Below are 9,093 nucleotides of genomic sequence, written 5' to 3'. Positions count from 1 at the left end.
ACAGCGGCCTAATGTATTTATAATCGTCACATTCAAAGCCATTCCATATCTGTCTGGGCTGTTTCAGTCCTCATTTATCACGAGCAGCGCTAGTTTTACCAGATGTCACGTCCCTAAATATACACTCTGCAATTTTCCACATATTTTATATTCGATTTTTTCTTGGTTTATTGAAAGCTGGATAAATGCACTTTGTCGAGCACTGCTTGCCATATTCCAATGATTTCTTAAAAATTCATGAAATCAATTCGCATCAATCGACAACTGAATTTCTTTGATGGTACGGCAAAAGCCAAATTGGTCTAAGCTTTGTAAAATTGAACGGAATTTACATAAACAATATTGTTAACATCTGGGTACTTTGTGAGAAGGCACGAATGCTGAATAATTGAAACGTAGTGCGCTTAGGATAATGGCACCTAATGTTTTTCCTAATGCGATATCGATTTTTAAATTTGTGCTCGGTTTCATCGAAGAATTGGCCGGTTGCGTGATTTGCCGTACTTTTTTCCAGATCCTACCCTTTAATATTTAAACAACTAATCTGGCTTATGACCCGGCTAGTTGGTATTTGCTAATCCTATGCCCGCATTAAATATCAAGTATTTGCCGCAGCTAGTTTTCACACGAGCTGCACCCGGAGCACACATTGATCTCTTTGAAACAGCAAACTTAGTTTTGTTAAAGCGACACACAACTAAACTGGAATTGTTTATGGGAACTTTGCCGAACAAAATCTATAAAGCAGTTCAAATCGGCCAGCTACAAAGCTGGAAATAGTTCCAATTTAACGGAACGGTACAGTTTGGCGAAATTGTCGCTATAACTTTTGTTATTAGCATACCGTTTAACTCGAAAACTAAAATATCAAAGCCAAATCGAAAAGCGCCTATGCGTGGAATGCTTGTATGCTCAGTTTGGTTTGCATCACTTTGCACAGGCTTTCGAAAGGTATTTTTGTGGGCTTAAAATCTAAAAAATTCGACAATGATTTTCAGTTATAATCGTGCTCACGAAAAAGCTTTGTGACTTGTGATAATTATGGGTTTTTTGCTTGATTCATGGATGAAATGTGTATTTCTGTACATTCATAATTCTCAATTTGCGGCTCTAGCGTATCCTTTTATGCCTGAAGATATTTAAAGTTAGTCAAAGTCGAAATAAAAAAGAATTGAGATTTCAGAGATATGAGAACAACTGTTGCATGAAGCAAGCTTATATTCAAACATAAAAAACAATAATGTAGATGAATGACAACATGATTCGCTGGTTATTAAACCTTCAGAATTTTCTTCTGGCATTATTTGGCATCAAATCCTTTTGAAAATCTTCCTATTTCAAAAACCCTAGACTTTTATATTGCTCGGCAACATCAATTGTGATACGACCTTTCATAACTTCTAAACCAGGTTAACTCTTGTGAACTCACCAAAAAAATTGCAAAAAACTGCTCATCGCGCTTTTGCTTACATCTTCAGAGCGTTGTGCTTGTGAAACGCCAGGTAAAAATAATTTTTCTCAACAGCCCAATCAACCCTAAAAACCTCACCAGCTTCAGTCGCTTTAGAGTGAAAACTCATACTGGATATTTGTTCCTCGATATCAATTAGCAGCAAATGTAAACATAATAAGCAAAACCGAATTATTTAATTCCGAACGAAATTTAGCAATTTTCATCAATCAAAGAGCCCGATTAGGATAATGAAAAATAACATTGCGCGATCTTGATTAAATTCCATAGTCAATACACGGGGATTTTAATTAAATATCTTTATTTATCGTTCACATTTAAAGCAAAGCAAACACGAATGATCATTTATGGCACTAAATATTAATTATGGCCGCTACTAATTCGGGAATGGACGATGTTTCGGATACATAAATCGCGTCCATTTGGATTTCCCGCACGAGATCGTACTCGATGTATTTGGTATATTTAATTTACACAAACAACTTATCTGATTAGCCGTGTACACTAATATTTGCCGCTTTGTTGGATTAGATCTAACCGAGGCCTTTGACTGAGTGAACAGCCCTAGACAAACCTCTATGCCTCTCAACCTGTCGTAGCCTCAAACGCTTTTATTAGCTCAAATATTTTCTCAATGTTATTCCTTGACTCCGAACAGTGATTTTCCTGCTCCGATGAAAATTATTCAATTTCAGTCCACGTAATATCTCCGATGGTCGGACGAGAAATTCACATAACCAACACGCCGACTGCCCACGAAAGGAAATTAGCTCCAAATTGGCTCCTGGATTATTAATAGCTGTTCCAGGAGCTTGCTAAAGCAAATATTCCTCATTTTGTGGATACCTCTTAACAAGAATTTGGCTCGATTCGAGTTGATTTGTTAATGCCAGGAAATTGACAAAAAAATCCCGGATCTTTGAACATCAGAGCCCAGTGGCTTTGAGAACGTATAAAAGATGTGCTGTAGATGAATTTCTCGTCCTGTTTCGCTCTGCAGAATTTCCATATTTCCAGCGAGATTCCGAGCCAAGGACCACTGACTGATATTAAATTTAATAAGTGGAAGCATTGCAAGGAAAGCGGCGCACATTTTTCTTTTCGGGTCTCGGTTTACCTTCCCACATTCCTTCGCGAGGCTTATTTGGATGGTAAAACATCAGCGTTTTATTTGGAGCGGAAAATGTGTCCTCGCGATTTTTAGGTCAAACTTTGAAAACGAAAAATTTTGATTAATTTCGCTATCCGATTTAATTCACGGCGGTAGGGCGTCAACAAACATTTTTCAGACATCCAATCCGCAATACGTTTTGCTGGTAAATACTGACTGTTAAAATGTAACAACTGTACAAAGTAGCAATATATGCTTAACTTGACCATAAATTTGAGAAAACATTAAAAATTCCGTCTTAAAATCGATCATTACAAAGTATTGGCCGATGTTTAAAAGCCTTCACAACTGTATATCGGATTTACGGCAGTTGTACAAACCTGAAATACCTAACTGTGCACGCCCACATGCGAAATCCGAAGATTCGAAACATTACTTTGTCCAAGTTATAACCACTTAATTTTTATAGTGGTAGAACCGGAATTTTTGCATTTTTTCCATCTTTAATGGCCCATCTCGATGGGCTGTAGGAGGCAAAAATATTTGTATTTTTCCGGAGTCAACTCGTAAACTTGTCAGATCGATCTATCAGCCACACACACTCTAATGAATTGTCCAAATAACTGTTAAAAGAACTTACTTTGAAGACAATCGAATATTTTGTTAACTGGCCACAAAATATCTTTATCTTCTTTCAGATTTTGGAGTGGGTTGAGACTAAATATAAAATAAATTTAAAATAATATATACGCAAAACACTATTAAATGTTGGGGCAAGGCACAGGCAGCAGTTCTTCCTGTTTGATCCATTAAGGTGTTGTTTTCGTTATAAAAGTGTTTTGTAACTTTCGGAAAACATGCACACGCAATGTCGCCTAAACCACTGAAAAACAATTATTTCCTAATTACAGCCCGGTCGTAACTGAACGCAAAACTTCTCCCAAAATTACTCCTGGTGTTACCTTGTAATCTGTAGATCAGAAACCGTTTCGTTTTTACTTCGAAAACACCGATTATGCTTAATTATTTTCAGAACCGTTCGACTCTTAAGGGTGGAATAATAAAAAGTCTAGTTCAGATTTTGTAGGTAATATAAATTTGAAATGTTCGACTAGATGTTACCCTAAAGCACGTTCTTCTTTGTTGCAGTAGTTATTTTTAACAATATGGAACGATTCCAAGCCGGGGTGATTAATTGAGTTTTAATGCGCTTTGCAAAACTGCGAGAAATTGATTAATTGACTTTCTCAAATGTGTAAAAATAAATCAAGTTCAAATATTTCATCGAAAATAAGGTTTCATATAAAGTAAATACGTGGATATTTGATTATGGTTTAATAGCAGATGTTCTGCAATCTTTTCTCGCCTTTAAGGCTGCAGAGTTTCAGTCGATTCTTAAACGAGGGCAAAACGATAAGGACAAGTGCCAGTTGGAGAAAGCCAATGAAACTCATAAAAAATTCAGAGATTTTTGTGCAAACAGATTCGACTTTCAACAAGGCCAATATTTGGCCGGAGAGCAAAAGCGAAATAATCTGTAATTTTGGAAGAAGATGCGGCGTGTTTTCGAGACGAGCAATGTAGCCGTGAAAATCCTAGATGCGTAAAATGCGCTATTGTTTCGTTCTGAGGATCCAGGAAAAAGTGTGCGAAAAGTTGCTGAGGTCAAACTGAATATGTTTTTAGTGAATTAAACGATTTCCGCCCGAAAAATTGAGTAGTTTTCTTCCATCTTTGTATAAGCTGACTTTCATTCTGCTCTTGAACTAGCGAAGAATTTGACCACTGAAAAAGTGGCTGAAGTACTGTAGACACCAAATAGTCCCGTTGAGGAAAAAGAGGACAAAGGCACAAGCAAATCAGATCAAGCGACAAATTACACTGAATGAATAAGTTGAAGAATTGGCAATAACGAAACCACAGTGCTCTCAAGAGAGGAACTCATTGTTAGTTGAAGTTATTACTACACTTCGAGTTCAAACTCCAGTTCGAAAATCAAACGCTTTGTTGCGAAAGGGCCAGTTTCGGATACTCCGGACAAAACAACATTATTTACACAAATGTGCTTAAAGTCACACTAACCAGAAGGATCAAGAGCTGCCGAAAAAGTTTTGAGGACTGTACCGGAGGAAGGCACATTAACTTTCCACCCTGGAAGGTACAGGATGAAATTGATAACTGGAGTGGTGTCTCCTCAAAAAGCAGGAGAATTAGTGCTGGACAGTATGTACTTTGGTACATTTTATTTGTTTCATTGAATTTGCATGTTGTTTGGGTACTTTCAAGGGTGTAAAATTGCGAATTAGAAAACTAGTAATTAATTTTCCCTCACTAGTCAGGCTTAAAGATTCAAGCACTGCGACGAAACCCGTCACCCTTAAGGGAAAACCAAGTGAGTATATAGATTAAACTGAAAATCCCTAGTCATTAAACGTAGCTCAAGAGCGGGTGGAAAATGTGCGACACGCATGCGATCAATTATTGTTTTCTCTTCGTTGGAAAGGCGCGGCTCTGGGGTAAAGTGTTTGGCCCCCGTTTTCAACCCTTTTGTTTCGGCCTTCTGTTGCTTTGTTTTTGATTTATAGACGCATTTCGACGTGTTTTGCTCTCAGCATTGATTAATGTGGCCCATCGTATAACGATATTTTGCGAAAGTGTGTAAATATTTTCCGCGGTGGGCGTATTAATTTATGCGAAATTTCAAACTCTCTGCTGCTGATGCTGCTGCTGTCCATTTACTGGATTTCATCCCGCTCTTGATTGTCTAGTCCACTCTGAGAATTCATTAGTTGGACAATGCTGGCCAATTAGTACCTGAGGTTCTAATTGCTTCCAAGTTTGTAGTAACGTGGGTGTAGCCATTTATTGGTTAGAAGACTATTGATATATTTCTATGCTCATGCATCCTGTTTCGTCGCAAATGCCTGAAAATTAATTGCAACTAATTATGGATTTTGCAACAAAAATTCCCGTTTTAAGAACCAATTTTTTCAATGTTTTTGAGTAATGGGCAATTGACTTTATAAACCGAACATATAGGATTCGGTTGCTGCCTTAGTAGTTTCCATTTATGGCGCGGGCATAACTAATTGGTGAGTTTTCAGGCTTTCAAGTCGACATGGAAATTTATTTTTTCTCGGCGTTTTGCAAGCACGAGTGGCATCTTCACTTCTGCTTTCGAAACGCCAGTAAGAAATTCTTTTCTGCGACAGTCCGAAAGCACTAAAAAAATGACCAATGTCAAGCAGTGGCCGCGAAACTTAACTCTGCTGCTAACTCGAGGAATTTTGAATGATTTACCTCCAAAATGCCATATTCATACAGGCTATTTATAATACATAAATACATCGGGCCATTCACCGCAAGCAGAGCACTCAAAGCTCGCTTTTATCCTCGTGTATTTGAAAAGAAAAAAAATCGCTCAAGTCTAAAGGAAAAAACTTCCGCTCTGCTCGAAAGATGTTATTGTCCTCAGAGGAAATATCGTTCATACATCACGCACAAAACGGTTATGATAAAAACGGAACTTTTGTTTTGGATACTTTTAAGACACCGGATTCTGAGCGTTCAATTACAAGGGCGGTTCGTCGCTTTGCCTGTTTTACCGTAGTTCAGTCGAGTATTTTTTGGCTGTTCTTCCCCAGTCCAAAGTTGATTAGTTTTAATGAAAACTTTTTAATATAACCAAAGCGCTGTTTCACCCGCAATCACTCGCTGGCTGGTTGACATCAAACCTACTTTCGAAACTAGGGCAAAATTAAACTGTGTCCTACTTGGTATATGCATGGCCAGATTAAAAAATACCCTGAAAACGGGGCAAAAAATTGCACACATTGAAAATTTAATTTTCCATTGGTTCAAAGGTAGAAAACTGCTGCGCTGATGTTGACCAGAAAATTGAGTATCACTATCTAAAAAAAAGTCAATTTGCCCCATTTAATTTTCGCAAACCAACACACGTTCGTTTTCGACAATTTTAGGATCTTAGATTGTTTTTTTCAACGTTAATAAATACCTAAGCAGGCTTGCATGGCAAACTGCACTTAATAGAGGTTAATTTTTCTATATTTTACTCGAGTTCCTTCGGTCACATCGCAATTTTCCCATCTTCCACTACCAAAGAATTTAAATTTGTATAACTGTATTTTAGAGGAGACATTCAAGAAATTTCAATTCGATCAAACAGCGAATAAATTCTTATTTCAAACGCGATTAGTTCGCTAAACGGTGAAACAATCAGGAAATTCTTCGCATTCGACGTTGAACAAATTAGTGGAAGGCTTTTAAAAAATTAAAATTGTTTAGTAATTGCTGAATGCTGTGGGAAATGGAGAAAACCGCCGGGATGTCGGGTTTTATTGAAGGCGACTTGAAGAATCCGAAAATATTTCGCACGTTGAATTGAACTCGTTAAATTAATTTACCGCCATTAACTGATGTGAAATGGCGTTCAGCTTCTTAGTTCTGCATGAATCGCTCAATGTCTTCAGTGTTACTGAAATCAATTGCAGATGTTCTTGAAAAGGGGAAAAAATTCGACAAAGAACCAAGTAACAGCAACTTTCAAGGATGATATGATATGATGATATAAAAAATGGATTTTGATAATGATTAGGCATCGATCTTTCGAATATGTTAATTCAGAAATATGTTTCCGGAAAACAAGTTTCAGGTTTCTAGTTCCGCCTAATGATGAGCCGTTAATCGAATACCTTTTTAATGAAACGTCTCTAATATTTTATCGATTGTTTTAGCTGTTTTATACCACCAACATGCCAAAGCGATAATTCTAAACCGTGTATATTTCGGAATACTGTATCAAATGCGCCACTTTGTACAACTAAAAGCGAACAAAGTTTGCACCAACTCCTGGGGCGCAACAATTAACTTCCAAATCACCTAAAGCTGAATCCACTGATCTTGTTTAACCCATGTTCTAGCTCGAGCCCAGAAACGAATCAAGCATTTTCTTTCTGGCATCTTCGTAAAGCTTTGTTTTAGGTTGTTTGGTAATAGTGTACTGAATAATATTTTGTCAATGTATGCTATGGAAAACTGCATAAGATTCAATGAGTTTGTCTCTTTAAATAAATGGAAATACATTGTTTGCATAAGTAATTTAATATTTAAACCATAGGTAAATCGGGCTTTGTTAATGTTTATCACCACCCAAAGCGAGGAATATTCATAGTGAGCCGCTAATTGCCTAAGCAATATTTCTAACGAAACCTCTAATTGCAAAACATTGGCAAACAAATCCAACACAAGCTGGTTAACTTACCGAACAACCACATTAAACCGTGATATTTCTTGGCCAATAATATCAATTGCCTATTGGTACTGTAGTCGGCCATACTCCGTTTATATCGAATGCACATCTATAGTTGGTCGAGGCTAATTTTTAATTTCGATTAACGGTACTCGGTCGACTTGAAGATGACAACTTAAGTACCCAACTCGCATGAAAAACTAGTTAGTACTTCCTTTAAGATGTTTACCATCTTTTTCTGTTTACACTGTTTTTAACGTGCCTACCTCAGCTAATGGTGGAGGTTATTAAACTTTATATGCACATAACAAACAGTACCGACTTACAGGGTGAACCATCCCGAAATATTCAACTTCGTTCGGTTTGGTTTGTCCCCACTGTTTTCAATTAATTTCCTCTTAAGTAAAATGATCTGGATTGAAGATTATACAATCATTTTACAGCTGTTTATATAAGTAAATCTATGATCCTTTTCAGTTAGTAGCAGCCATGAATATGGGATGCAAGCATTTATAGATTTTCTGGACGCAACATAGTCAAAATGAATTGTCCACGAGCCGGATGATAAATGAAAGCAAAGTAGTCCTAACCTATTTTTAGTCCGTTCCCATCTACCTTGCTCTAAAAAAAATTTATCATCCGAAATTAATTCGTCTGGAACGCACTAAATCATCCCCCGGGGCCGCATTTACTTGATGCTGGAGAGGAAAATTTCCACGGTCACATTCCATCGGTTTGTGAGGAATTTCATCAGATTTGTTTGCCCGGTGATACGTCAGGGCCCCGGAAATATATGTGGAAATAATTTTAAGGGCGGATAAAATATGGATACTTAGTTTGACGTCGTGAAAGTCGTTCGGGGGGCGGACGATGTCCCGATATGAAATTCCTTCTTGGATTTTACTTCCGTGGTTTGTACATCTCGAAATTATCAGAAAATGTCGCCTATGATGTAATTCTAAGACATTCAGTTCATTGTTCCATATAGAATAAGACAGATTTACTGTCCAACTCTTTCGATTAATTGAAAAATTGCCATTGCCATTTACGCAAAAGTTTTTGTTTGCGGAACATTTAACATCACTTGCCACTTGACTTACCTGATTAAGGAAAATATTCAAAAGTCCCAGCATATGCATTAACACATGCCAGCTGACCCAAAACACGTGAATGGCCCATACTATATTGAATATTTGTCCTTCTAATGCAACGAATTTGCATAACATCGAGTGATTGTTTTAA

At 37.2% G+C, this 9,093-nt stretch overlaps 1 long non-coding RNA gene across 1 annotated transcript; it reads right to left on the bottom strand.

The window, feature by feature from the left end:
- Positions 1 to 1,755: 1,755 nt before the first annotated feature.
- LOC125505546 lies at positions 1,756 to 8,025 on the bottom strand. Its single transcript, XR_007282239.1, has 2 exons — positions 7,864 to 8,025; positions 1,756 to 5,506 (listed from the first exon to the last, which is right to left on the bottom strand). It is a non-coding gene; the product is annotated as an uncharacterized LOC125505546 (long non-coding RNA).
- Positions 8,026 to 9,093: the final 1,068 nt, after the last annotated feature.

Source organism: Dendroctonus ponderosae, unplaced genomic scaffold, assembly GCF_020466585.1.
Source record: "Dendroctonus ponderosae isolate FM_Combo_2020 unplaced genomic scaffold, Dpon_F_20191213v2 Dpon_F_20191213_85, whole genome shotgun sequence".
NCBI classification, from domain to species: Eukaryota; Metazoa; Arthropoda; class Insecta; order Coleoptera; family Curculionidae; genus Dendroctonus; species Dendroctonus ponderosae.
Note: the sequence above shows the minus strand (reverse complement) of the source record. Positions and strands in the feature narration are given on the sequence as shown.